Source organism: Lepisosteus platostomus, chromosome 5, assembly GCF_059453375.1.
Source record: "Lepisosteus platostomus isolate fLepPlt1 chromosome 5, fLepPlt1.hap1, whole genome shotgun sequence".
Lineage (NCBI taxonomy): Eukaryota > Metazoa > Chordata > Actinopteri > Semionotiformes > Lepisosteidae > Lepisosteus > Lepisosteus platostomus.
The window spans coordinates 40,190,309-40,218,087 of record NC_142615.1 but is presented as its reverse complement, the minus strand read 5'-3'; the positions used below and the strand labels follow the sequence as shown (position 1 = coordinate 40,218,087).

Here is a 27,779-nt window from a genome sequence, read left to right as displayed (position 1 = left end):
AACAGGGGAATGAGCGAGCTAGCGGGGATAGGGCGCCTCCTGCACTTAAAAGCTTACAGCACCTGGTATTCCCAGGCGGTCTCCCATCCAACTACTAACCAGGCCCATCCCTGTTTAGCTTCCAAGATCAGGCGTGCTCAAGGGGGTGTGGCCGTAAGCGCGAGCAAGGCTCTCTGGCACCCTTCTTATTTAAAGGACAGCTCCGTCACCTCTTTTACGACGCTGCTTTTTTTCCCTTGCGTTTTTCTCTTCTTCCCACGTTCTCTCTCTTCACTGCCTTCGTCCCCGCTCTATTTCACTTCAGCCTTTCACTCTTGCTTCCTTCCAATGAGGACGGAGCTGCGGGAGAAAAGGCGCTATAGAGGATCGCTGTGGAGAGCTGCTGCTGTGCTTTGACATCTGAGCTCTGTGGAAAACGATCTCAATACAATTCTGAAAAACGCGACTCTTCGAACGCCAGCCGAACAAGTCTCCACAGCCGAAGCGCTGTGTCTCTTTTCAGCTTGCGATAAACCTTTCCTCGATCCTTTGCGGACTTGTTAAACTGTTCCTGATCAGAATAAAAAACGCTCACGCTAATACACAAGCACCCGTGTCTCGCCAAAGCTGACAAATAAACAGACGGACAAGCCGCACTGCACGTGTGAACAGGGGAATGAGCGAGCGAGTGGGGATAGGGCGCCTCCTTTGCTTAAAAGCTTACAGCACCTGGTATTCCCAGGCGGTCTCCCATCCAAGTACTAACCAGGCCCATCCCTGTTTAGATTCCGAGATCAGACGTGCTCAAGGGGGTGTGGCCATAAGCGAGAGCAAGGCTCGCTGGCACCCTTCTTATTGAGAGGACAGCTCCGTCACCTCTTTTACGACGCTGCTTTTTTTCCCTTGCGTTTTTCTCTTCTTCCCACGTTCTCTCTCTTCACTGCCTTCGTCCCCGCTCTATTTCACTTCAGCCTTTCACTCTTGCTTCCTTCCAATGAGGACGGAGCTGCGGGAGAAAGGGCGCTATAGAGGATCGCTGTGGAGAGCTGCTGCTGTGCTTTGACATCTGAGCTCTGTGGAAAACGATCTCAATACAATTCTGAAAAACGCGACTCTCCGAACGCCAGCCGAACAAGTCTCCACAGCCGAAGCGCTGTGTCTCTTTTCAGCTGGCGATAAACCTTTCCTCGATCCTTTACGGACTTGTTAAACTGTTCCTGATCAGAATAAAAAACGCTCACGCTAATACACAAGCACCCGTGTCTCGCCAAAGCTGACAAATAAACAGACGAACAAGCAGCACTGCACGTGTGAACAGGGGAATGAGCGAGCTAGCGGGGATAGGGCGCCTCCTGCACTTAAAAGCTTACAGCACCTGGTATTCCCAGGCGGTCTCCCATCCAAGTACTAACCAGGCCCATCCCTGTTTAGCTTCCGAGATCAGACGAGATCAGGCGTGCTCAAGGGGGTGTGGCCGTAAGCAAGAGAAAGGCTCGCTGGCACCCTTCTTATTGGGAGGACAGCTCCGTCACCTCTTTTACGACGCTGCTTTTTTTCTCTTGCGTTTTTCTCTTCTTCCCACGTTCTCTCTCTTCACTGCCTTCGTCCCCGCTCTATTTCACTTCAGCCTTTCACTCTTGCTTCCTTCCAATGAGGACGGAGCTGCGGGAGAAAGGGCGCTATAGAGGATCGCTGTGGAGAGCTGCTGCTGTGCTTTGACATCTGAGCTCTGTGGAAAACGATCTCAATACAATTCTGAAAAACGCGACTCTCCGAACGCCAGCCGAACAAGTCTCCACAGCCGAAGCGCTGTGTCTCTTTTCAGCTGGCGATAAACCTTTCCTCGATCCTTTGCGGACTTGTAAAACTGTTCCTGATCAGAATAAAAAACGCTCACGCTAATACACAAGCACCCGTGTCTCGCCAAAGCTGACAAATAAACAGACGGACAAGCCGCACTGCACGTGTGAACAGGGGAATGAGCGAGCGAGCGGGGATAGGGCGCCTCCTGCGCTTAAAAGCTTACAGCACCTGGTATTCCCAGGCGGTCTCCCATCCAAGTACTAACCAGGCCCATCCCTGTTTAGCTTCCGAGATCAGACGAGATCAGGCGTGCTCAAGGGGGTGTGGCCGTAAGCAAGAGCAAGGTTCGCTAGCACCCTTCTTATTGAGAGGACAGCTCCGTCACCTCTTTTACGACGCTGCTTTTTTTCCCTTGCGTTTTTCTCTTCTTCCCACGTTCTCTCTCTTCACTGCCTTCGTCCCCGCTCTATTTCACTTCAGCCTTTCACTCTTGCTTCCTTCCAATGAGGACGGAGCTGCGGGAGAAAGGGCGCTATAGAGGATCGCTGTGGAGAGCTGCTGCTGTGCTTTGACATCTGAGCTCTGTGGAAAACGATCTCAATACAATTCTGAAAAACGCGACTCTCCGAACGCCAGCCGAACAAGTCTCCACAGCCGAAGCGCTGTGTCTCTTTTCAGCTGGCGATAAACCTTTCCTCGATCCTTTGCGGACTTGTAAAACTGTTCCTGATCAGAATAAAAAACGCTCACGCTAATACACAAGCACCCGTGTCTCGCCAAAGCTGACAAACAGACGGACAAGCCGCACTGCACGTGTGAACAGGGGAATGAGCGAGCGAGCGGGGATAGGGCGCCTCCTGCGCGTAAAAGCTAACAGCACCTGGTATTCCCAGGCGGTCTCCCATCCAAGTACTAACCAGGCCCATCCCTGTTTAGCTTCCGAGATCAGACGAGATCAGGCGTGCTCAAGGGGGTGTGGCCATAAGCGAGAGCAAGGCTCGCTGGCACCCTTCTTATTGAGAGGACAGCTCCGTCACCTCTTTTACGACGCTGCTTTTTTTCCCTTGCGTTTTTCTCTTCTTCCCACGTTCTCTCTCTTCACTGCCTTCGTCCCCGCTCTATTTCACTTCAGCCTTTCACTCTTGCTTCCTTCCAATGAGGACGGAGCTGCGGGAGAAAGGGCGCTATAGAGGATCGCTGTGGAGAGCTGCTGCTGTGCTTTGACATCTGAGCTCTGTGGAAAACGATCTCAATACAATTCTGAAAAACGCGACTCTCCGAACGCCAGCCGAACAAGTCTCCACAGCCGAAGCGCTGTGTCTCTTTTCAGCTGGCGATAAACCTTTCCTCGATCCTTTGCGGACTTGTAAAACTGTTCCTGATCAGAATAAAAAACGCTCACGCTAATACACAAGCACCCGTGTCTCGCCAAAGCTGACAAATAAACAGACGGACAAGCCGCACTGCACGTGTGAACAGGGGAAGGAGCGAGCGAGCGGGGATAGGGCGCCTCCTGCGCTTAAAAGCTTACAGCACCTGGTATTCCCAGGCGGTCTCCCATCCAAGTACTAACCAGGCCCATCCCTGTTTAGCTTCCGAGATCAGATGAGATCAGGCGTGCTCAAGGGGGTGTGGCCGTAAGCGAGAGCAAGGCTCGCTGGCACCCTTCTTATTGAGAGGACAGCTCCGTCACCTCTTTTACGACGCTGCTTTTTTTCCCTTGCGTTTTTCTCTTCTTCCCACGTTCTCTCTCTTCACTGCCTTCGTCCCCGCTCTATTTCACTTCAGCCTTTCACTCTTGCTTCCTTCCAATGAGGACGGAGCTGCGGGAGAAAGGGCGCTATAGAGGATCGCTGTGGAGAGCTGCTGCTGTGCTTTGACATCTGAGCTCTGTGGAAAACGATCTCAATACAATTCTGAAAAACGCGACTCTCCGAACGCCAGCCGAACAAGTCTCCACAGCCGAAGCGCTGTGTCTCTTTTCAGCTGGCGATAAACCTTTCCTCGATCCTTTGCGGACTTGTAAAACTGTTCCTGATCAGAATATATAACGCTCACGCTAATACACAAGCACCCGTGTCTCGCCAAAGCTGACAAATAAACAGACGGACAAGCCGCACTGCACGTGTGAACAGGGGAATGAGCGAGCGAGCGGGGATAGGGCGCCTCCTGCGCTTAAAAGCTTACAGCACCTGGGATTCCCAGGCGGTCTCCCATCCAAGTACTAACCAGGCCCATCCCTGTTTAGCTTCCGAGATCAGACGAGATCAGGCGTGCTCAAGGGGGTGTGGCCGTAATCAAGGGCAAGGCTCGCTGGCACCCTTCTTATTGAGAGGACAGCTCCGTCACCTCTTTTACGACGCTGCTTTTTTTCCCTTGCGTTTTTCTCTTCTTCCCACGTTCTCTCTCTTCACTGTCTTCGTCCCCGCTCTATTTCACTTCATCATTTCACTCTTGCTTCCTTCCAATGAGGACGGAGCTGCGGGAGAAAGGGCGCTATAGAGGATCGCTGTGGAGAGCTGCTGCTGTGCTTTGACATCTGAGCTCTGTGGAAAACGATCTCAATACAATTCTGAAAAACGCGACTCTCCGAACGCCAGCCGAACAAGTCTCCACAGCCGAAGCGCTGTGTCTCTTTTCAGCTGGCGATAAACCTTTCCTCGATTCTTTGCGGACTTGTTAAACTGTTCCTGATCAGAATAAAAAACGCTCACGCTAATACACAATCACCCGTGTCTCGCCAAAGCTGACAAATAAACAGACGGACAAGCCGCACTGCATGTGTGAACGGGGGAATGAGCGAGCGAGCGGGGATAGGGCGCCTCCTGCGCTTAAAAACTTACAGCACCTGGTATTCCCAGGCGGTCTCCCATCCAAGTACTAACCAGGCCTATCCCTGTTTAGCTTCCGAGATTAGACGAGATCAGGCGTGCTCAAGGGGGTGTGGCCGCAAGCAAGAGCAAGGCTCGCTGGCACCCTTCTTATTGAGAGGACAGCTCCGTCACCTCTTTTACAACGCTGCTTTTTTTCCCTTGCGTTTTTCTCTTCTTCCCACGTTCTCTCTCTTCACTGCCTTCGTCCCCGCTCTATTTCACTTCAGCCTTTCACTCTTGCTTCCTCCAATGAGGACGGAGCTGCGGGAGAAAGGGCGCTATAGAGGATCGCTGTGGAGAGCTGCTGCTGTGCTTTGACATCTGAGCTCTGTGGAAAACGATCTCAATACAATTCTGAAAAACGCGACTCTCCGAACGCCAGCCGAACAAGTCTCCACAGCCGAAGCGCTGTGTCTCTTTTCAGCTGGCGATAAACCTTTCCTCGATCCTTTGCGGACTTGTAAAACTGTTTTTGATCAGAATAAAAAACGCTCACGCTAATACACAAGCACCCGTGTCTCGCCAAAGCTGACAAATAAACAGACGGACAAGCCGCACTGCACGTGTGAACAGGGGAATGAGCGAGCGAGCGGGGATAGGGCGCCTCCTGCGCTTAAAAGCTTACAGCACCTGGTATTCCCAGGCGGTCTCCCATCCAAGTACTAACCAGGCCCATCCCTGTTTAGCTTCCGAGATCAGACGAGATCAGGCGTGCTCAAGGGGGTGTGGCCGTAAGCGAGAGCAAGGCTCCCTGGCACCCTTCTTATTGAGAGGACAGCTCCGTCACCTCTTTTACGACGCTGCTTTTTTTCCCTTGCGTTTCTCTCTTCTTCCCACGTTCTCTCTCTTCACTGCCTTCGTCCCCGCTCTATTTCACTTCAGCCTTTCACTCTTGCTTCCTTCCAATGAGGACGGAGCTGCGGGAGAAAGGGCGCTATAGAGGATCGCTGTGGAGAGCTGCTGCTGTGCTTTGACATCTGAGCTCTGTGGAAAACGATCTCAATACAATTCTGAAAAACGCGACTCTCCGAACGCCAGCCGAACAAGTCTCCACAGCCGAAGCGCTGTGTCTCTTTTCAGCTGGCGATAAACCTTTCCTCGATCCTTTGCGGACTTGTTAAACTGTTCCTGATCAGAATAAAAAACGCTCGCGCTAATACACAAGCACCCGTGTCTCGCCAAAGCTGACAAATAAACAGACGGACAAGCCGCACTGCATGTGTGAACAGGGGAATGAGCGAGCGAGCGGGGATAGGGCGCCTCCTGCGCTTAAAAGCTTACAGCACCTGGTATTCCCAGGCGGTCTCCCATCCAAGTACTAACCAGGCCCATCCCTGTTTAGCTTCCGAGATCAGACAAGATCAGGCGTGCTCAAGGGGGTGTGGCCGTAAGCGAGAGCAAGGCTCGCTGGCACCCTTCTTATTGAGAGGACAGCTCCGTCACCTCTTTTACGACGCTGCTTTTTTTCTCTTGCGTTTTTCTCTTCTTCCCACGTTCTCTCTCTTCACTGCCTTCGTCCCCGCTCTATTTCACTTCAGCCTTTCACTCTTGCTTCCTTCCAATGAGGACGGAGCTGCGGGAGAAATGGCGCTATAGAGGATCGCTGTGGAGAGCTGCTGCTGTGCTTTGACATCTGAGCTCTGAGGAAAACGATCTCAATACAATTCTGAAAAACGCGACTCTCCGAACGCCAGCCGAACAAGTCTCCACAGCCGAAGCGCTGTGTCTCTTTTCAGCTGGCGATAAACCTTTCCTCGATCCTTTGCGGACTTGTTAAACTGTTCCTGATCAGAATAAAAAACGCTCACGCTAATACACAAGCACCCGTGTCTCGCCAAAGCTGACAAATAAACAGACAGACAAGCCGCACTGCACGTGTGAACAGGGGAATGAGCCAGCGAGCGGGGATAGGGCGCCTCCTGCGCTTAAAAGCTTACAGCACCTGGTATTCCCAGGCGGTCTCCCATCCAAGTACTAACCAGGCCCATCCCTGTTTAGCTTCCGAAATCAGACGAGATCAGGCGTGCTCAAGGGGGTGTGGCCGTAAGCGAGAGCAAGGCTCGCTGGCACCCTTCTTATTGAGAGGACATCTCCGTCACCTCTTTTACGACGCTGCTTTTTTTCCCTTGCGTTTTTCTCTTCTTCCCACGTTCTCTCTCTTCACTGCCTTCGTCCCCGCTCTATTTCACTTCAGCCTTTCACTCTTGCTTCCTTCCAATGAGGACGGAGCTGCGGGAGAAAGGGCGCTATAGAGGATCGCTGTGGAGAGCTGCTGCTGTGCTTTGATATCTGAGCTCTGTGGAAAACGATCTCAATACAATTCTGAAAAACGCGACTCTCCGAACGCCAGCCGAACAAGTCTCCACAGCCGAAGCGCTGTGTCTCTTTTCAGCTGGCGATAAACCTTTCCTCGATCCTTTGCGGACTTGTAAAACTGTTCCTGATCAGAATAAAAAACGCTCACGCTAATACACAAGCACCCGTGTCTCGCCAAAGCTGACAAATAAACAGACGGACAAGCCGCACTGCACGTGTGAACAGGGGAATGAGCGAGCGAGCGGGGATAGGGCGCCTCCTGCGCTTAAAAGCTTACAGCACCTGGTATTCCCAGGCGGTCTCCCATCCAAGTACTAACCAGGCCCATCCCTGTTTAGCTTCCGAGATCAGACGAGATCAGGCGTGCTCAAGGGGGTGTGGCCGTAAGTGAGAGCAATGCTCGCTGGCACCCTTCTTAATGAGAGGACAGCTCCGTCACCTCTTTTACGACGCTGCTTTTTTTCCCTTGCGTTTTTCTCTTCTTCCCACGTTCTCTCTCTTCACTGCCTTCGTCCCCGCTCTATTTCACTTCAGCCTTTCACTCTTGCTTCCTTCCAATGAGGACGGAGCTGCGGGAGAAAGGGCGCTATAGAGGATCGCTGTGGAGAGCTGCTGCTGTGCTTTGACATCTGAGCTCTGTGGAAAACGATCTCAATACAATTCTGAAAAACGCGACTCTCCGAACGCCAGCCGAACAAGTCTCCACAGCCGAAGCGCTGTGTCTCTTTTCAGCTGGCGATAAACCTTTCCTCGATCCTTTGCGGACTTGTAAAACTGTTCCTGATCAGAATAAAAAACGCTCACGCTAATACACAAGCACCCGTGTCTCGCCAAAGCTGACAAATAAACAGACGGACAAGCCGCACTGCACGTGTGAACAGGGGAATGAGCCAGCGAGCGGGGATAGGGCGCCTCCTGCGCTTAAAAGCTTACAGCACCAGGCATTCCCAGGCGGTCTCCCATCCAAGTACTAACCAGGCCCATCCCTGTTTAGCTTCCGAGATCAGACGAGATCAGGCGTGCTCAAGGGGGTGTGGCCATAAGCGAGAGCAATGCTCGCTGGCACCCTTCTTATTGAGAGGACAGCTCCGTCACCTCTTTTACGACGCTGCTTTTTTTCCCTTGCGTTTTTCTCTTCTTCCCACGTTCTCTCTCTTCACTGCCTTCGTCCCGCTCTATTTCACTTCAGCCTTTCACTTTTGCTTCCTTTCAATGAGGACGGAGCTGCGGGAGAAAGGGCGCTATAGAGGATCACTGTGGAGAGCTGCTGCTGTGCTTTGACATCTGAGCTCTGTGGAAAACGATCTCAATACAATTCTGAAAAACGCGACTCTCCGAACGCCAGCCGAACAAATCTCCACAGCCGAAGCGCTGTGTCTCTTTTCAGCTGGCGATAAACCTTTCCTCGATCCTTTGCGGACTTGTAAAACTGTTCCTGATCAGAATAAAAAACGCTCACGCTAATACACAAGCACCCGTGTCTCGCCAAAGCTGACAAATAAACAGACGGACAAGCCGCACTGCACGTGTGAACAGGGGAATGAGCGAGCGAGCGGGGATAGGGCGCCTCCTGCGCTTAAAAGCTTACAGCACCTGGTATTCCCAGGCGGTCTCCCATCCAAGTACTAACCAGGCCCATCCCTGTTTAGCTTCCGAGATCAGACGAGATCAGGCGTGCTCAAGGGGGTGTGGCCGTAAGCGACAGCAAGCCTCGCTGGCACCCTTCTTATTGAGAGGACAGCTCCGTCACCTCTTTTACGACGCTGCTTTTTTTCCCTTGCGTTTTTCTCTTCTTCCCACGTTCTCTCTCTTCACTGCCTTCGTCCCTGCTCTATTTCACTTCAGCCTTTCACTCTTGCTTCCTTCCAATGAGGACGGAGCTGCGGGAGAAAGGGCGCTATAGAGGATCGCTGTGGAGAGCTGCTGCTGTGCTTTGACATCTGAGCTCTGTGGAAAACGATCTCAATACAATTCTGAAAAACGCGACTCTCCGAACGCCAGCCGAACAAGTCTCCACAGCCGAAGCGCTGTGTCTCTTTTCAGCTGGCGATAAACCTTTCCTCGATCCTTTGCGGACTTGTAAAACTGTTCCTGATCAGAATAAAAAACGCTCACGCTAATACACAAGCACCCGTGTCTCGCCAAAGCTGACAAATAAACAGACGGACAAGCCGCACTGCACGTGTGAACAGGGGAATGAGCGAGCGAGCGGGGATAGGGCGCCTCCTGCGCTTATAAGCTTACAGCACCTGGTATTCCCAGGCGGTCTCCCATCCAAGTACTAACCAGGCCCATCCCTGTTTAGCTTCCGAGATCAGACGAGATCAGGCGTGCTCAAGGGGGTGTGGCCCTAAGCGAGAGCAAGGCTCGCTGGCACCCTTCTTATTGAGAGGACAGCTCCGTCACCTCTTTTACGACGCTGCTTTTTTTCCCTTGCGTTTTTCTCTTCTTCCCACGTTCTCGCTCTTCACTGCCTTCGTCCCCGCTCTATTTCACTTCAGCCTTTCACTCTTGCTTCCTTCCAATGAGGACGGAGCTGCGGGAGAAAGGGCGCTATAGAGGATCGCTGTGGAGAGCTGCTGCTGTGCTTTGACATCTGAGCTCTGTGGAAAACGATCTCAATACAATTCTGAAAAACGCGACTCTTGAACGCCAGCCGAACAAGTCTTTAAGTGGAAATCTAATAAGTAAATTGATTCTTAAAATGTAGAGAGCTTTGCAAAGAAATATATTGGGGCTTTTAGATAATATATTTCAAGGATGTAATTGCTGTGCTACAGTACGTGCAGAATTTTAGAAAACAGTGCGTCAACAAAGTACACTGTTTAGGTTACTTTAGAAGACAATGTACCAAAACAATATATGCTGTCTGGGTCGTTAGATTTAGCTGAAAGTAACTGATAAGCTTTGAATAACATATCTAGTGCTTCTTCTTTCGCTTTTTGATGTAATCTGTTTTCTCTTAGGGAAAGTGGAAGTTTTAGAATGGACAAAGCGCTGAGCTTTTTTACAGCGCAACGTCTTATGAAAACCCTGTACTGCTTGTAACAAATTGAGTCTCTGGTTGCTCCCAATATTGAAATAAAGACCTTACTCAGGTGAGAACTCTCTCTTGTGGCTTCCTTGATAGTTATATTTCCATGACACCGGTTTTAATGTCTGTAGATTGTATCTTATTTTTATTTTTTGTTTTGTTTCATGTTCATATTATGTGTTTTCACCCAGTTGACTCCAGTTAATAACAGTTTACCCAGTTAATAGCCACTTTTTATGCGCGAAAAACGGGTGATCTTTCTATCTCGTGATCAGCTTAGTATCTTTCTGTAAGTTTTTTTCTTCTTAATTAAACGTTTAAAATACATGAATTTCATAAAGACAACACACGTTTCGAACAGAAAAAAATCATATTCTGTTCTCTTCCTGGTATGTATAACAGATCAGCAGGTCTTATTTTCCCAATTGCTTTTTTCCACTGTATTTATCATAATGGCTAGCCAATGTCCTCTCTTAGCTAGGTAATGTTACTTGTGGATGTGCTTCTGCATTGCGTAGAAGCACATGTATCCATAGAAAGTGTATTATACTACTATTTGAGCTACAGTACATAAAAATAATTATATCGTTATTAATTTCTTTAGGTACGTGATTCCATATTATATTCCCTATTAATCAAATTCTAAAAGTATGCTTTTGTTTACTCCGATAACGAGCACATTCACAGAAAATGTGAATATCTTATGACTTTTCACAAAGTATATAAAGTTAAGATGGTCAGAAGGAGCATGTAAAAACGTTTCCGAAACGTGGTAAAATCTTACTACATGTAAGACTTTGATGCTTAAAATGTTTAGGAAGAAAGTGGAATACTGGTATGTATTTTTTCTTTAAACTACCAATACCAGCCATATACAGTTTACACTATATGTTTATGTTCCTAAATTAATATAGTTTATGGTGGTGTATCGTGGTTGTAGAGGTTTGATGGGTTTACTGAGACAATTATTAATTGTAGCAGTAATCACGAGGTTGTTCGTTGTGGCTTTTAGAAAATCAATCGTCAGAACAACTAACAACGCACACACACGGGTTCAATACACGAGATACATTTATTCATATAAATTGTGCACCAAACATATACTAGTCTGCCTGGATACGAGCGACAGACCTTACTGTGAGGGTTATCAATATACAAGGTATATAATCTCGAAGAGATGCCAACACAAAGAGATACACAACAGAGAATATATGTCAATATATATCGTTCGGTTACCAAATCGCTAATCAGTGTTATTACCCACTGTTACTCTAAACTCGGAAGTAAATACATTACTCATGAATTAAATTGATAACAACTTGTGTTGAGGTACAATTGAATTCTCGAGACACAATGTAGAACATGGGGTTTACTTATCCACTGTGTATGGATTTGGAATCTCCCGGCACGAACACCAAGTCACTCTTTTGCCTGGGAAGAAGCTGGTTCGTTCCTGGTCCAGCGCTGCTTCTGAATAAGCTATTCAGGTTGTCGATGAGGGTCCAACTGTAGGCTGCCGTTGATCAAGCGGATCATTCACGTTGGTAGAATTCTGAGTACGTATGGGATCCTCGGCCTCGCGCTTAGAACAAAGTCCAAGTCCCTTTGCAGACAACAGCAGTTGTCACGTGATTGTCTCTGAGGATACGCGAAAATGGCCAAGGAGAGCCCCGATCTGAGCTTGCGCTCCCTTTTTGACCAAGACATAGATGTGTGCTGATTGGTTGAGAGTTTGGCGGGCATTAGAGACCCACGTGGTATTACCACGCCCTGCCAGTCCCTGATTGGTTGGTCAAGGTGAGATATGAGTCACTTACTCTTGACACTTAGGAATGCAGTCCAGATGTCCATTCGGCACTCCCTAGACAGATAGGCACCAATGGATGACCATTGATCATGATAGCCAGGCTAAGCTAAGTGCATCCCCATCTGGGAGCTGTCCATTATCAAAAGAAAACATCTTAAATCAACCCAACCTGCATGAATACTTTCTCTGTGGCTGCACCACAAAGATGGAGGGTGAGATGGGGCCTCATTTAGGACAGAATACCACCGCCTAATTCTGTCTTATTAACAAGCATTGCCGCTACAACGGCATCTCTCCTGTCAAACGTCCTCCTGACGTGTTTGACAGGATCTGGGCCGTGGTGAACAGTGGGAAAGACGCCCTGTGGAGAGTGAGGAACATGGGGCTGTTCAAAGGCATCGAGGTCCCAGTCAAGGCAGCAGGTAGCCTGGCCCTGTTCATCACCCGAGAGAACTATTACCTCAGAGATCTGTGGAGAGAAGGGAGGGAGGAAGCAGAAAATCTGTGGGAAATTGAGAGCATAGGTCAATATCTCAAGAAACTGTGAAAAACATTATCATGTTTAAGTAAAGAATGTGATTTGCACCAGAAAAAAATAAATTGTTGCTATATAACTGGTACCGTGTCAAAATGTAATGAGATGTGATTATATATACTGTTTTAAGTATGTATATTAATGTAAAGCTTTCTAATTTGTGATGTCCTGTATTTTTTTGTGAAAAGAAAATAAAGTTCTTAAAAAATCGATTCACCCAGGGCGAGGCTCGGCCATTGCACTCCGGCTGTGCTGACCCCTGCGAATTCCCCAAATGTGGGAATCTCGACTGCATAATTTCTGGTAGTGGGGGACTGCGTTCGCGCTCTCTCCTGATGTGCTTGGTCCAATATCAGATACGGGAGAGTTAGGACACCATGAGCTGCGATAGGATCCCAGTTCGAAAGGAGTCGATGCCACTGCTGGTTCCCGGTTTCTTTTAGTTAGAGGTCCGGAGAAGCATTTCAAGCTGGTTACACTACTCCTTCCGGACATTCATTCCCTTTTCAAAGTCAGTCGTTTTGCTGTTGTCTGCATTATTTAGGCTGATTATCGAGGTTAGCCTTTATTTGGTCATGGGGGCCTCGGTACTGTATGCTAATTCTCAAAACAGTTTCACCCGTTTTCTGATTGCTAGGTTCTGTACCAGTGCAGACATGTCAAACAGTGAATGGCTGTACCTCTATTGTATCCGTGCTCAATGAATGAAATCAGTATTAAATGAATATATGTATAGTTATATGAAAAACAAGTGGTTTGTCGACTCATCTTCATTTGCAGATTTAGAGGCAGCTTCGATATTCGGGGGAGGCGTAAAACATGGTGCTGATCTTTGGAAAGCAGGAGGCAAAACTGACACGTTCTCATACAAGGAGCTGAAACCAGGCCACCTGGGTGAAGATCAGGTATCGTAACCGCTAGACCATATGGGAGCATACAGCCATGTTGTGCGTGCGTCATGTAAGCAAACTGTAATTGCTGCCTTGATGACCTGCTTGATGGAGAAAACACACAAGAGAGTTGGCACTCAGAGTGTCGAAGGGTTGATGTATACTAGGGCTCAGTTGAAATGCAGCGTCAGGACTTTTCCGACTAGTGTCACACAAAGAGAGTACATCCTTTCCTACTGGCTGTGTATGTCTCGGTAACTCGCTGTGATCGTATAGTGCTCAGAATTTGTGTTGTGGCCGCAACAACCCCGGTTCGAATCCGCATACTGGCAGAATAGGAGGAGTACTGCCTGACTGGATCGTTGATGAACGACAGAGGCCACTCCGACCTCCTCTTGGTTTTCTTCAATGACTTACTAAGGATCTTCTTCACATTCGCCCATGCAGGGGAAGCCAGTTACACCAAAGCAAACGCAGGAAAGTGCATTTCAAGCAGAGACCAGGAGGGACTTGTTTACACCGAGAGTGGTCGGAGAATGGAACAATGCGCCCAGCCCTGTTGCTGGAGCCGATTCTTGATGAGATCTTGGGCTCACTAAGAGGCCCCCGCTGGATGCTAATCTTTCTGTTGTTCTTGCAGGTCCTGCGCTGCTTTTGAGCCGACAGAGCTCGTCCTGGTCTGTCGGCACAGCCCAATTGCAAATGATCGGCTCCACGTACAGAAGGAACGTGCGTTTGGTACAAGAGTGCACGAAGGCACCGGAAATACATTGGGAACAAATGACCGGTCGTTCAAGACCTCTGTGAAGTACAGGAGCGTGCAAAACGAGGCTGCTTCCACCCGGTCTCGAACCGGGGACTTTTCGCGTGTTAGGCGAACGTGATAGCCGCTACACTATGGAAAGCTGCAGGGACTGCTGCTGGTGTCTTGCTTGCATTTCGGGCTGAGAAAGGGACGCGTCACTTTAGGCAGGGTGCGCTGGAGAGAGGAACAAAGGGCGCGATGAAACAAAATACCAAAACCCGTGATCAAACCAGGGACCTTTAGATCTTCAGTCTAACGCTCTCCCAACTGAGCTATTTTGGCGGTGCGCAGAGCCCACAGCCACCTGCTCCAGCCTTCCTGTGTTGCGGCATGAGCGCACCAAGAGTAGCGGGAGAGTGTTGCAGGAACGTCACTCTGAAGGAAAGCCACCCAGGTGCGCCCTCTGAGCTCTGTCCAGCGCATCTTCCTCGCATGGACTCCTGCCTGCGACGGGCAGGAAACAATTAACAAGAACAGAACGACACCCCATGGGTGTCTCATGACCACACCTTAGGTTGTGACACGTGCAGGTGTGAGGGGTTGCCGGGCTACTTTGGAGCAGAACTTGGGCGGAGGGGGGGCGGGAAAGCAGACAAAGAGGTGACACCTCAAGGTCTGCACGATCACAGCTCTCCGCCGCCCCAGGCTTCCGCTCGATAAGCTACTGGACACACCCGCCCCTCCTCACACAGACCGTGGAAAAGCCCCCGAGTGTGAGGGCTCTCTCTTCCTCCCAGGAGCTCTTGGACACGACGCACAGACAGGGCGCGGGGAGCCGCCGCCTGCAAACACGGCTCCAGGCAGGACTCCACTCCGCAGGAGCCGCAGAGCAGAGGAGATGGGGGCAGCTTAGCTCCTGTGCAGAGACCTGAGCTGTTGTTGCTGCGGACGCTGTCTTTTCTGCACTCGGGGTAGGAGTGAATGTTGAGTTGCCCTTAGAAATGAAGCAGAGCACTTCAACGGCACGGGTGTGTGTGTGTGTGCGCCCTGGTGATTCTGGGAGACAGATCGAACCTGGGCTGTGGTTTAAATGCTATTGGTTTGTGAACAGAATACCCTTATCCCAGTGCATTGTGCCACATTAAATAAACGCACGAGAAAAAGAGATTCAGAACGCAAAGCTGTGTCAGTGTTCTGTGTAAAAAATCGGTTTGAACATCACGGGAGCTGTTTTTAATAAGCTGCTGAGTAAAGAATATTGTAGCATTTACAGGTTCTTTTCAGAACAAAGGACGAGTGGAGACGCGATTAACAAACAAGCGCTTTGTTATTAATACTCACACTTTGTTATGAACACTACCATTAAAACTACCAGTTGTACTCTCACTAATGTTAAAATGAATACACTAGTAGTAGAATTAGTTGCTGCCCGTGACGTCACATACACTCTCTGTGACGAATGCGAGACACCTAGACACATACAGTGACGTGCCGGCTGTTGCCGTGGTTACCATACTTATGATTTATAAACACTGGAAAAAATGCATTTAAACTGTTACTTACATACATTTATCAACTTGGAATATAATTTTCTAGCTCTAGGATAGAGTTACCTAAATAATAATATGAATAATCATTGTTTAATTTCGGATTGAACATTATTAACACTAAACGCACTATGGTAATTGATCGATACAGTCTTTATTGACTGTTTTCTAGATATTTAAACAGGGTCAAGAAAAGAATCAGTACTCACCAATCAGTTAAGTTAATCGATTATTCTATGGTCCTTCAGCTGAATAAATTGGTTGTCGATACATAAGTGATCAATAATTCTCCTCCGTTCCCTCCGCGCGTCTCCCGCGGTCTCGCTCTCTGATCCCGGCGCTCTGGCTGGTGTCTGTGACGTCACAGCGCTCTTTCTGACAAAGCAGAGCTGGAGGAGACTCCTGTCCGGAGCCCGGGGGGCTTTTCTTACAGATATAAAATCTCCCCCCAAAAAAAAAACACACCGGACTGTGAAGAGAAGCGAATCATCACAGTTGGAGAAGGAGAGCGACAAACCTAGGAATAAAATTCATTAAACAGAAAAAAAAGTTTACATCGCAGATTATTGCGTTACAAAGCGTACCCGTGTGGAGCAGTAGAGGACAAGCACGAGTCCCTGAAATAAGCGCTTTTAAGAGTTTTACACAAATCTTCAGAGTATAGAAGCCAGGAGGATCAGACTCCTGATCCTGGAGGTTAAAATGTGTATCCTGGTTTTATTTCCACCCAGCTCTCAGTTCCATCAGTGGTCTGATGATTTAAATTAACTGTATAACTGTTACCAGACTTAATCTAAATTGTAAATTTATAAGACTGGCTACTAATAATAAATATACTGATCAAAGTGTCAATACTGGTGTTTATAAAATAAATACTGTAGCATTTGCAGGTTCTTTTCAGAACAAAGGACGAGTGAAGACGCGATTAACAAACAAGCATTAACACAAAACCAAACACAGGATATACACACACATGAGGAGACTGAGGGAACAAGTACACATAGTTAGGGTGGTAATTACCTAACAACACACTATACTTTTACAAGACTACACAGGGCACTAGAACTACTAGGACATTATTTACACAGGTAGGGTCAGCCGCTGGTCATCGTGCTGACCCTCAGACTCTCCCCGGCTACCACTCCCAGCATGCCCAGCGGTACTACGAGCGCCTAGGGGCACTTTCTCCTCACCACCAGGCGAGGGCATTACACTGCCCCCACCTGAAGCGTCTGGCGTCTGGCATCTGGCGTCTGGCGTCTCGCCGACTTCGAACACCCCCTCAGGCTGTACTCGTACTGGGCTAACTGCTGTGGAACCCTGCACCGCAGTGACGGCTGGCGACCCACGGACGCCCCACTATCGTCCGGCTCCAGCCCCGGCTGCTCCTGTAGAGCCTCCCCACACGGCTCCTCCTCCCGGGCCCGGTAGGGGGCCAGGCGGTCTCGGTGCAGGACCACCACTCTCCCCCGTGTTCGCAACCGGACACGGTAGCAGACCTCACCCACCACCCCGAGTACCTCAGCGGGACCCTCCCACGACGGCGCCAGCTTAAGGCTGAGGCCTTTGCAGCGGCGCGGGTTGTACACCCAAACCGAGTCCCCGGGCTGGAAGGCAGGCCCCCTGCAGCGCAGGTCGTAGTGCCGCTTCTGCCGGACCCCCGCCTGTGTCAGGTGGGTCCGTGCAAAGCTGTGCACCTGCTGCATCCGCTGCCGCAGGTCCCACTCGTAGTCCGGTCCAGCCGGCGGTGCCGACCCGTCTCCGGGCGGCGGGCCGAAGACCAGGTCCACCGGTGTTCGCATTTCCCGGCCCAGCATGAGCGAGGCCGGGGTGCACCCGGTGGATTCCTGGACCGCGGTCCTATACGCCCAGAGCGCAAGGGGGAGGTGGCGGTCCCAGTCCCGTTGGTGCCGGGACACCAGGGTGGCCAGCTGGGTGGCGAGCGTCCGATTAAACCGCTCCACCAACCCGTCGCTCTGGGGATGCAGCGGTGTGGTCCGCGTCTTAGTGATCCCCAGGCGCTGGCACACTCTGGCGAAGACCTCGAAGTTACGCCCCTGGTCACTGTGTAACTCCTCCGGCACCCCCAGCCTGGCAAACATCCCCTCCAGCAGTGCATCGGCCACCGTGGGGGCACTCTGGTCCGGGAGGGCGTAGGCCTCCGGCCACTTCGTAAAAATGGCCACCAAGACGTAGCGCTTCCCAGCCTCGGTGCGCGGAAACGGGCCCAAAACATCCACCCCCACCCGCTCCATAGGAGCCCCCACCTGGTGTTGTTGGAGGGGGGCCCGAGAGCGCTCGGGGGGACCCTTCTGCGCCACGCACACCGCACACGTTCGGCAGTACCGCTGTACGTCCCGGTGGCAAAGACCCCAATAAAAATGGCCTCGGAGACGCTGCAGGGTTTCTTACCGCCGAAGTGCCCCATGCCCGGCTGGCCGTGCACCGCTCGGAGCACCGCCCCGCGGAGCGACCGAGGCACCACCAGCTGCCACCGTACCTCGCCACCCCCGGCGCAGCACCCCGTCCTTTACCTCCAAGGCCTCCCACAGGGTGCAGAGGGCCTTGACGGACTTCGGGTGCAGGGCGAGCTTCTCTCGCGTAGGCCGCACTCCTGCTGCCCTCCAGCGGAGCACCGGCCCCACGTCAGGATCAGCTGCCTGACGCTGCGCCAGGTCTGGCAGGCCCACCCCCAGCGGCCCCTCCCGGGCCGTGGCCGCGGTGCTCACCCCCGCCACGGTGCGGACAGCCTCCTCACGCTGCTCCCGCCAGGCGCAGTGGTGGCAGTCCGCGGCCTCGCAGGGGCGCCGCGAGAGAGCGTCGGCATTGAGATGGCGAGACCCCGCACGGTGCACGACAGTGAAGTCGTACTCCTGCAGGATCTCTATCCATCGCGCCATCTGCCCCTTCGGCTCCTTAAAGTGGAGCAACCAGGTGAGGGACGCATGGTCGGTCCTCAGCCGGAACCGGGTCCCGAACAGGTACGGCCTGAAGTGGTGGACCGCCGCCATCACCGCCAGCAGCTGGCGACGGGTCACGCAGTAGTTCCGCTCAGGCCTAGTCAAAGCCCGACTATAGTAGGCCACTACGCGCTCCCCATCCGGCCCCTCCTGCGCCAACACCGCACCCACCCCCGAGTCACTCGCGTCGGTGTCGAGAACATACGGCAACCGCGGGTCGGGGTAGGCCAGCACGGGGGCCCCCACCAGAGCTTCACGCAACCGGCCGAAGGCAGTCTCACAGCCCGAGTCCCAGTCGAAACGGCGGCCCTTGTCGGTGAGGCGGTGCAGCGGGGCAGCGATGCTGGCAAAGTCCCGGACGAACCTCCGGTAGTACGAGGCCAACCCCAGAAAGCTGCGGAGCTCCGTGACTGTGCATGGAGTCGGCCAGTCCCTCACTGCGGCGACCTTACCTGGGTCCGTAGCCACCCCTTGCGGTCCAACAACATGTCCCAGGAAGCTCACCTCCCGCCGCAGGAGCTCGCACTTGCGGGGGGTTGAGCCTCAGGCCAGCACCGCCTGGAGGTTCGTCAAGGCCTGGTCGAAGCCCCGGGCATGAACCAGCAGATCATCCAGATACAGCACACACTGGTTCCGCGGGACAGATGCCAGCACCCTCTCCATCAGCCTCTCGAACGTCGCCTGGACATTGCACAGGCCAAAAGGCATGACCGTAAACTGCCAGAGGCCCTGGCCGATAGAAAAGGCCGTCTTCGGGCGAGCATCGGGAGCAAGCGGTACCTGCCAGAAGCCGCAGCGGAGGTCCAGGGAGCTGAACCAGGTCGATCCGGTGATGTAGTCTAGGGCATCATCTATCCTCGGCAGGGGGTAGGAATCTTTCCGGGTGACCTCGTTCACCTTGCGGTAGTTGACGCAGAACCTCCACGAGCCGTCTTTTATTTTTACCAGTACAGCTGGCGCCGACCACGGGCTCGCGGAGGGCTCAATCACCCCCGCTGTGGCCATCTCCCGGATCTTTTCCTCGGCGGCGGTCCGCTTGGCGTGAACCATGCGTCCTGGTGGGATGCGGATGGGCCGAGCGTCGCCGGTGTTGATCTCGTGTTGGACCAGGGCAGTGCGGGTGCAGTCCTCATCTATCGCCGCAAAGAGATCCTCGTTCTGGGCGAGTAGCGCCTGGAGCCGCTGCCGCTGGTCCTGATCGAGGCCCTCGCAGCTCCGCTGGTAGAGATCCTCAACGGCGCGCCTCGCTTCCACGCAACGCTCGGCTCCCGCCGCCGCCACCTTGTCTGGCCCCCCGGCTGACTCGGGAGCAGGATCCAGCACGCTCGCTCCCCGGCTCACAGGCCTGGTCTGCCCCGGCGACTGCCGCCGCCGCCGCCGCCACTGCCTCTTTTTCTCCCAGCTCCGGCAAGCCCGCGTCCCTCAGCCTTCGCCGAGCCTGCCCTCCACCAGGTGAAGTCACCCCTGCCACACCAACTCCTGCCAGCTCAAGTCCAAACTGGCCCCCACTCGCTGCAGTACGTCCAGCCCCAGAATGCAGTCCTCCTGGATGGGTGCGAGGTAGCAGGGGTGGCGCACCGTCGCTGCACCTAGATGGAAGGCAAGCACCTGTTTCCCCTGGACTGCAGCGAGCTGTCCCGTCACGGTCCATAGCCGCAGGCTGGAGGCCTCCCATCCTGGGGGGTTGGTGCCCACGGTGTCGGGGAGGACGCCCGGCCGGTGTAGGGTTACCGATGAACCGGTGTCAAGTAGGGCCAGGCAGGGTTGGTCCTCGATCCGGCAGTGGAGGTACAGGCCCCGGCTACAGCCGACTCGCCCCACGGTGGCGTGAGGGGCGCCGGTTTTTACAGCGCTCTCCGGAGCGGGGGTTGAGGTGTTCGAGGGGCGGCCTTCCCCACGCTGAGTCGCCCCGTTCCCGTTTCCCGACGCCGATCGAGGAGTGCGAGGTTCGGGTGCCCGGCAGAACCGGGCTCGGTGTCCTCTCTTCCCCTCGCTGGATTCCTCCGTCGCCGTCTTTGGTCAGCCGGCAGGGCGCACTGCGTCTGCTGCCACTTCCAGTCACCCCGAACACGGCCTCAGCCCATGTAGCAAGGGCCAAGGCCTGCTCCAGCGATGTTGGCGCGGCCAGCTGCACGTGGCGCCGCAGCTCCTCGGGTGAGAGGGCCTTGAGAAAAGCCTGGAGAGCCATCTCCCGCTGCGCCTCCCGGGGGAAAGTTGGGTATCCTCGGCGGGCGAGGAACGCGACATCAGCGGCAACCGGGCCCAGTCGCTCTCCTGGTCGGCGCCGCCGCAGGGCCAGCCTCTCCCGCATCAAGTCCGGCGCCTCCTCCACACCGAAACGCAGCTGGAGAGCCGCCGCCAGCGCCGTGTATTCGCCTCTGTCCTCCTCCGGGACGTCCAGGAGCACCTGGCAGGCCACTCGTTCCATCTCCGCCCGGCTCCAGCCATTCGTCCGGGCCGCGAGCTGGAACTGCGCCTCGTAGATTTCCCACGGCGCTTCCCCATTGTAGCGATCTGGTCGCACCCGCACTGATGGGTGTGGGAATCTCTGATCGGCTCCAGCAGGGAGAGTATCCTCTATCTGGGGTGCCCGCTGACCAGGAGTAGCAGCCAGTCGCCCCAATTCTACTGGCGAGACCACTATTGAATAACCATGGTAAGGGCTGTGGCTATCTGTCGCACCCAGGAGTTGCTCAGGCTCCCTATGTGCGCTGCCGATGGGTTCTGTTTCTTCCAGCGTCAGCCGGCGCTTAACAGAATCGGGTAGTGTCTGCCACGAGTTGTCCATTCTGCCCACTTCTGACACTAATGTAGCGTTTGCAGGTTCTTTTCAGAAAAAGAACGAGTGGAGACGCGATTAACAAACAAGCATTAGCTTTATTCATTTACAACCACACAAAACCGAACACAGGATCTACACACACATGAGGAGACTGACGGAACACGTACACATATTTAGGGTGGTAATTACCTAACAACACACTATACTTTTACAGGACTACACAGGGCACTAGAATTACTAGGACATTATTTACACAGGTAGGGTCAGCCGCTGGTCATCGTGCTGACCCTCAGACTCTCCCCGGCTACCACTCCCAGCATGCCCAGCGGTACTACGAGCGCCTAGGGGCGCTTCCTCCTCACCACCAGGCGAGGGCGTTACAATATGGACTCCCGGGAGGCTCCCATACTTCGGATTCTTGCGTTCTTATCAGAACATACTGATGCGCAAACATATTCATTACCATATTTCAAAGCATTGGAATAATATATGTCGTACAGCAACACAAAAACAGGAAGACAAGTATCACAGCTACTATAATCGGTGTTAGTAACTTAAAGAAAAACATTCCCCCTGGCCCAAACAGTGATTCTAACCAGGAGAGAAAGGGGTGAGGCTGTAGAATGAGGCATTAAAGCACATACATAACAAGATGCATTAAATGTCTTTAACTTTACAGTATGATTTATAAGTTTATACCACAAATTACTCATATCACCCTCATTATCAGTTTCATTCAGCCAGTTTGTATACAAAGAGGCTTCGCATTTAGATTCTTCCTCTTTCTGGGTGGTGACAGGCTTCCACATAAAAAGGAAAAAGGCTGGGCACATCAGTCCCAAGCATGTGATCCCCATCTATCCCTGTGGAGACATCACTCCTGCGCTTTGCTCAGTTCGTTTGTGACCTTTTTACAGTGGAAGCATGAATTCAGGGCACCCTTTCCGTAACTTTCACAGCAGTCGCAGTGGTCAGCAGCCTTGGTACGGCCCCCTCCACCTGAGTGAACACCACTTCTTTTTCCTGAAGTCTTTCACCAGAAGAGTAATAACTCTTAGAAAAATCTACACATTGTTCCACTGCCTCAGCTGTGCCATTTTGCAGAACAATTCTAGCTGAAGTTGTAAAATTTCTCATTGGCCCGTTCCTGCAAAACATCTTATTATGAACAAACAAATCATAATAATAATGTGCATCTAGGGGAATCACTCCCAAGGGTAACCCCCCCTTAAAACTATATTGTTCTACCCATCAGGTTCTGCCACTAGATAAGAGAACCTTTCCCATGAAATCATTTGTTGACCTTCATGATCCCTTCAGGGCGTACAATTAGCACAGAAGCAGCAGCTTTAGTCCACATGTTTTTCAAGCAGGATATTAACAGTATGATTATAACGAATAATACCAGACACACAAATATGTATTGAACCAGAGACCCTCTCCAGGTTCCTAGCACAGACTGTAGCCATGCACCAATGCCCCAATCATCTGGATTATAATTATGATATATATTTTTCTTCATCATAGATGTGCTTTGCTAAGTCATTAATTTGCTAATAATTGTCTAGAATACAAGTACTGTTTAGTCTTTGCTCACCTAAACAGCTGTCTATCACCCTAATAGAGAATGGCCTAAAACTGTGATTATAGCGAGGAGCATACAGTTATTTCCATTCTAATACATCTGAGTTACACTCAGACTAAAAGCAGGGCTATTTACCCATGCCAATAAACCTAAATAATCACCTCTATCAAAGGGGATTACTCCCATGAGCATCTTTTATAGCAATACAATCCCAACAGGAGCTCTGATTATTATTTGTGGCTGACTGATAAAGTATTGATTCCATATCCCCATTTATAAAAGTAAAACTCCTTACACTTAACAGGTACACTGTCACCCCCCCTTAGGAAGCTCAACAAACACAGAAACAGTGACAATATAATAATGTTCACTCAGTCTCTGGTGCAGTGGTTCGGTGTCAGCGATCTCATCCTGTCACTCAGATGGCAGAGTCGGTAGTCAGTTGCACTTGATATGGTCCTTCCCAGCAGGGTTGCAACATCTGGCAGGGTATATCTTCCTCACCCACACCCACTCGCCAAGTATCAGATCGTGTCTTCCCTCTACTGGAGGTCTCCAAGCATCCAGCACCTGTTCACCAGCCCCGTGCACCACTTCAATTAACAACCTACAATACTACAATAGAGAATTAGCAAATTCAACAATCCATTAGCCAAATTCATCCCTCCAGGAAGTTTCGTTGATTGGCCTGTGATGATATCAAACAGGCTCTATTACACAGTTCTGTTTGATCCAGCCCGCATCCCATGGCGTTCCTTCAGTCTGATGTCTAGTCAATCTTTTCTGTTCCTTCATTCCACTGTTCCAGCAGACTGAGGGTGATCTCAGTCCATCTCACCCCGAATAATCCAGCCACAGCCTGTCTCTTGATCATAATACATGCGGTAGGGCAGTGCCCACCGAGGGCTTATCTCCATCATCAAGTGTTTGGTAGACACAGAGGCAGTGACAGCAACCCACTGGGAAAACAGATTATAAGAGCCAAGGTTGTAAACATTTGCTACTGCATGAAAGGTTTCTCAGGAGCAGGCCTTTTGAGCTGTAGCACCTGCACCTGAACTGTAGTTGAGTTCCTTTGATAAGCACATAAGTGGCTACTGCTTCAAACACGGTCCCCACCCAGGTTTGGGTAACCGGCACACCATTTGACTCACACCCAGGTGTCCGACAGAGTGCATTAGTCGAGCTACAAAGGGCATTAGGCTGTGAGGGCATGCAGAGCGTCCAGTGTGCTGGCAGCACCACACTCTTTTCTAACCATGTCCTTTTCTCTGCTTTAGAGGCCTCAGCCTGAATATCCTGTAGCTGTCCCCTTTTCACCAACAGAGGTCTCACAGGGGTCTCAGACTCCTGTTCTACCAGGACTGTGCACCTGACAGCTACATCTGCAAAGTTGTTCCCTTGAGTTACTGGAAACATTTCTTTATTATGTGATTTATACTTTACCACAGCTACTTCAGTCAGTAGCTGCAAAGCTTCTAACAGTTCAGAGACAAACCCAGCATTCTTGACTGGAGTCCCTGCCATGTTGGGGAAATCCCTATTCCTTCACTGCCATCCAAAATTGTGGCATACACCAAATGTATATATACAGTCTATATAAATTGCTACAATTTTCCATTTAGCATATTTACAAGTTTCAATTAAATATTTTCATTCGGTCTGCTAGTTCTACACCAGATTATTCACAGTTTATACAGCCAGGCAGGTAGCCTGCACAACACATAAACACGGCCCCTTGGCCACCGCATCAAGGGGTCCTGAATAATAATAACCCACCAGACGATGCCTATCTCCATGCTACTGCACCAGCACAACGGCTCACAACCCATTTCTTTCACTTACAGACAGATTACATACAGATGATCCGTCTGAGGGAATACAGTCCAGGGCCAGTGTCTGCAAGAAAGCTTGTTTCAAAACATCAAAAACGGTTTCTGCTGCAGGGGTCAAGGCAATTTTGTCTTTAGACTGCACTACCCCCCTTAAACCAATACGTCACTGGACAAGCTCGTTCTGAGAAGGCATTCACCCTGGCTTTATCATGTAGTTGGTTTTATACTCCTTTTTTTCCTCTTTAGATCCAATACTTGGAGAAGCCCGGCCTTATGGATTCCCTGATTAGGTAAAACAATCACAATATCACATAACTCTATTGAGTTAGTTTACATAAATGCTATTTCATGCAGTAATTCCTTATAAAATGCTGCAGTCTGGGCCTAAAATAGGTCTGGGGTGTCCCCCACCCACATCAGTAGTTGAAACTGTACATCTTTTCCCAAGCAGACTGTGACAGCTTATATTTGCTTTAAACACAACCCTTGCACCCCTTCTCCTGTAGCCTCCTGTTACCCGTTAGAAAACTTTATATCACATCTTTATGCTGTTTTAGTTTAAAAACAGGACAGCTGTGCTCCTGTGTCCCCCAGTTTCTGGTTACAGTTAAGATTATTTCACTTTTATTTAAATCCTGAGATAAATTTAGGAAGGCTACAGAGGGGTTTACTAGATTAAAACTGTTAGTTCACGCACGGCTCTCGTTTCAGCTTCTGACATGTTCTTTAATTGTGAAATCAAGCCTCTTTCTTACAATTTCTCCAAAAAACACCTTTTTTTTAGTAACTGCACACCAGCTTATTAGTAGTTTTGTCTTTGGGGTTTTATATCTCGGTATAACATTAAAGTCGCACAATAATTTCGACAAACTGGCGGCTCCCTTTTCTCCTCCTTGGGAGTCTTTTTACCTCCCATTTGCAGCGCTCGCACTTCTGCATGCATGCTTCGCGAGTTATTAAATCAAATCTGTTTCCGCTGTCCGTAATATCAGGAAAGCATAGTTGTACATTCTTGGCAACATCAGGTTTTAACCCACTCAAGTAAATTTGTTTTATTACTGTGGAAGTATCTTCATTCACTTCCTTCTCATCGACTAACCCCGAGTATACTATCCATAAAGCTATAAACCTTTCTGTAAAATCTGAAAAAATCCTCACTTCCTTCTGCTGACATGCTGTTACTTTTCTCTAATCAGTTTTCGGTGGGTAATGCTCTTTCAAAAATCTCCACACTAATTCCCACCCTTCTCCTAGATTCTCTCTTAAGGCGTTCTATTTCTTCTTTTGCTGTTTCTTTTTCTGCATATATAACTTCGTTTCGTTCAGCCATTGCTTTTAGCTTTTCCATCAGAGATTTTTGCGTCTCATCTATGACATTCTGTTGAATTCTCAAATATTCCTCTAAATATTGTTTATTTTTATCCAAATGTTCATACACTTTTCTACATTCCTGTTCAGCCTAAATTCCGTCTGACACATTTCTTTTAAGTTTCACTTTGGATTAATCAAACTTTTTTTTTTCTTCACACCAAACCATTTTCACGTCTCCCACGCGCCCCGCGGAATCCCCCAGTCCAGACAAACTGCCGAACTATCACAATTCGGGAACACGGACCAGGTTCCAAATCCTGGCTTTAAACACACAGTTGAATCGAGTTACCATTTTCGGCTCTTCTGCGAGTACAGTTCTAGTTACTACCTTCAGCCGTACTGCAGTCGTGTACCAGGATGCAACACCTGGATTGTTTCGCACGGGCAGGGCGAGACGCTATTCCTTCAGCAATCCCTCCTTTTCTACCCCACCTTCACAAAACAGGCATCTAAAAACACATACACCATTAACTCATTTTTCTGTTGTACTTGCTTCAGCACCACAGCAACATGGAGAGGACAAGGGACTTTTTAGAAAAGAGGAGTCCTTACCTCTTTTTAGAAGCGGACGCCTAACTTTTCCTCTCCATGTCCGTGTGGATTAATTTAGATGGATACTTCTTCATCATTTGGGTCACGTATCCGCCAATCTGACTCCTCCTTTTTAGAGGACGTTGTAAACCTTTAGGAGCAATATGATCTAGCAACAAGGTTATGTCACTGTAATTAGGCTTAAGACAATCAAGAACAAGGCTTGGCTTTCTTCGAAATTCTTTACGGTCATCAGGCAATTTAGGAAAAGACTTAACTAATGCAAATAATTCACTAGGAGACCAATGTCAATGTACATATGCTGGAGTTCCTTCTGGACCTGTAAAAGTGCACATTGGCATTTCACGAACAAGTGAAAAGGCTTTGGCTCCGGACCGCTTTCTAGTTTCGGTGGAGACTTTTTCTTTTTAGAAGGCATGGCCATGACTTTAGCTGCAGCTTGCTGTTCTTTAGTTTCAAGACTAGTCTTTTTTGAAGCTTCCCATTATTTCTGTGATTCCTCTTTCCATTACGTAAGTATTCCAATTCACTTTCTTTCCTTTCTTCTCCTTCTCTTCTAAGTTTCCCCTTCTTCAGGAAACTTCTTTTTCCTAATTCAACTTTCCTCTGTCCATTCTGATTCACTTACAAAGATCCTATATAGTTATGGGCCCCTAATTATCATATATAAATTATGTGCAAGTTCCCTTACACCTATTACCCTAGCTTTACAGTTCATGAACATAAAACATTTTTTTTACTCTAACCCAGGCTATAATTGTTTCTCTGAATTTGTCGTACATGTACTTTTGCTGGACTGCTCGGTCCCATTTTCATCTTTGAATTTTAATTTCCCATTTTTACCGATCGGTGCCTTACTTAGAACCTTATCACATCAACTACTCCGCAGAGCAAAAACCACACGTCTGTGTTAAGATAAGTTCTTTATATGAGTCCCAGACTCATCAAACCCGCGTGAGAACACCCCTGTGGCTCGCTTCTCAAACTATTAATTTTTAAGGATCACTTACTGGCGTCAGACAGCTGCCAATTCTCCAGACGCGTCTCTGGAAGGATAAACAATTTATCCTCCGAGGTTCGTCCAATTTTGCTAAAATTGTCAGGGACGGATGGAGTTTCAGCAGCCGTTCGCGTTCAGGTTTCTGATCCCTCAAATTGTCATGGA

General features: G+C 50.2%; 6 non-coding genes and 10 pseudogenes across 6 annotated transcripts; 1 reads left to right on the top strand and 15 right to left on the bottom strand.

Annotated features, from left to right (window-relative positions):
* Positions 1–50: 50 nt before the first annotated feature.
* Positions 51–159, bottom strand: LOC148666512 (5S ribosomal RNA; annotated as a pseudogene).
* Positions 160–696: 537 nt separating this feature from the next.
* LOC148666511 (5S ribosomal RNA) lies at positions 697–805 on the bottom strand (annotated as a pseudogene).
* A 537-nt stretch (positions 806–1,342) lies between these two features.
* LOC148666510 (5S ribosomal RNA) lies at positions 1,343–1,461 on the bottom strand. Its single transcript, XR_015937314.1, has one exon. It is a non-coding gene; the product is annotated as a 5S ribosomal RNA (ribosomal RNA).
* A 537-nt stretch (positions 1,462–1,998) lies between these two features.
* LOC148666509 (5S ribosomal RNA) lies at positions 1,999–2,117 on the bottom strand. Its single transcript, XR_015937313.1, has one exon. It is a non-coding gene; the product is annotated as a 5S ribosomal RNA (ribosomal RNA).
* A 533-nt stretch (positions 2,118–2,650) lies between these two features.
* LOC148666508 (5S ribosomal RNA) lies at positions 2,651–2,769 on the bottom strand (annotated as a pseudogene).
* A 537-nt stretch (positions 2,770–3,306) lies between these two features.
* On the bottom strand, positions 3,307–3,425 carry LOC148666507 (5S ribosomal RNA). The gene has a single exon (XR_015938998.1). It is a non-coding gene; the product is annotated as a 5S ribosomal RNA (ribosomal RNA).
* Positions 3,426–3,962: 537 nt separating this feature from the next.
* On the bottom strand, positions 3,963–4,081 carry LOC148666506 (5S ribosomal RNA; annotated as a pseudogene).
* Positions 4,082–4,618: 537 nt separating this feature from the next.
* Positions 4,619–4,737, bottom strand: LOC148666505 (5S ribosomal RNA; annotated as a pseudogene).
* A 536-nt stretch (positions 4,738–5,273) lies between these two features.
* LOC148666504 (5S ribosomal RNA) lies at positions 5,274–5,392 on the bottom strand. Its single transcript, XR_015937312.1, has one exon. It is a non-coding gene; the product is annotated as a 5S ribosomal RNA (ribosomal RNA).
* A 537-nt stretch (positions 5,393–5,929) lies between these two features.
* Positions 5,930–6,048, bottom strand: LOC148666503 (5S ribosomal RNA; annotated as a pseudogene).
* Positions 6,049–6,585: 537 nt separating this feature from the next.
* On the bottom strand, positions 6,586–6,704 carry LOC148666502 (5S ribosomal RNA; annotated as a pseudogene).
* Positions 6,705–7,241: 537 nt separating this feature from the next.
* LOC148666501 (5S ribosomal RNA) lies at positions 7,242–7,360 on the bottom strand (annotated as a pseudogene).
* A 537-nt stretch (positions 7,361–7,897) lies between these two features.
* Positions 7,898–8,016, bottom strand: LOC148666500 (5S ribosomal RNA; annotated as a pseudogene).
* Positions 8,017–8,552: 536 nt separating this feature from the next.
* On the bottom strand, positions 8,553–8,671 carry LOC148666499 (5S ribosomal RNA). The gene has a single exon (XR_015937311.1). It is a non-coding gene; the product is annotated as a 5S ribosomal RNA (ribosomal RNA).
* A 537-nt stretch (positions 8,672–9,208) lies between these two features.
* Positions 9,209–9,327, bottom strand: LOC148666498 (5S ribosomal RNA; annotated as a pseudogene).
* Positions 9,328–12,517: 3,190 nt separating this feature from the next.
* Positions 12,518–12,682, top strand: LOC148666497 (U1 spliceosomal RNA). The gene has a single exon (XR_015937913.1). It is a non-coding gene; the product is annotated as a U1 spliceosomal RNA (small nuclear RNA).
* Positions 12,683–27,779: the final 15,097 nt, after the last annotated feature.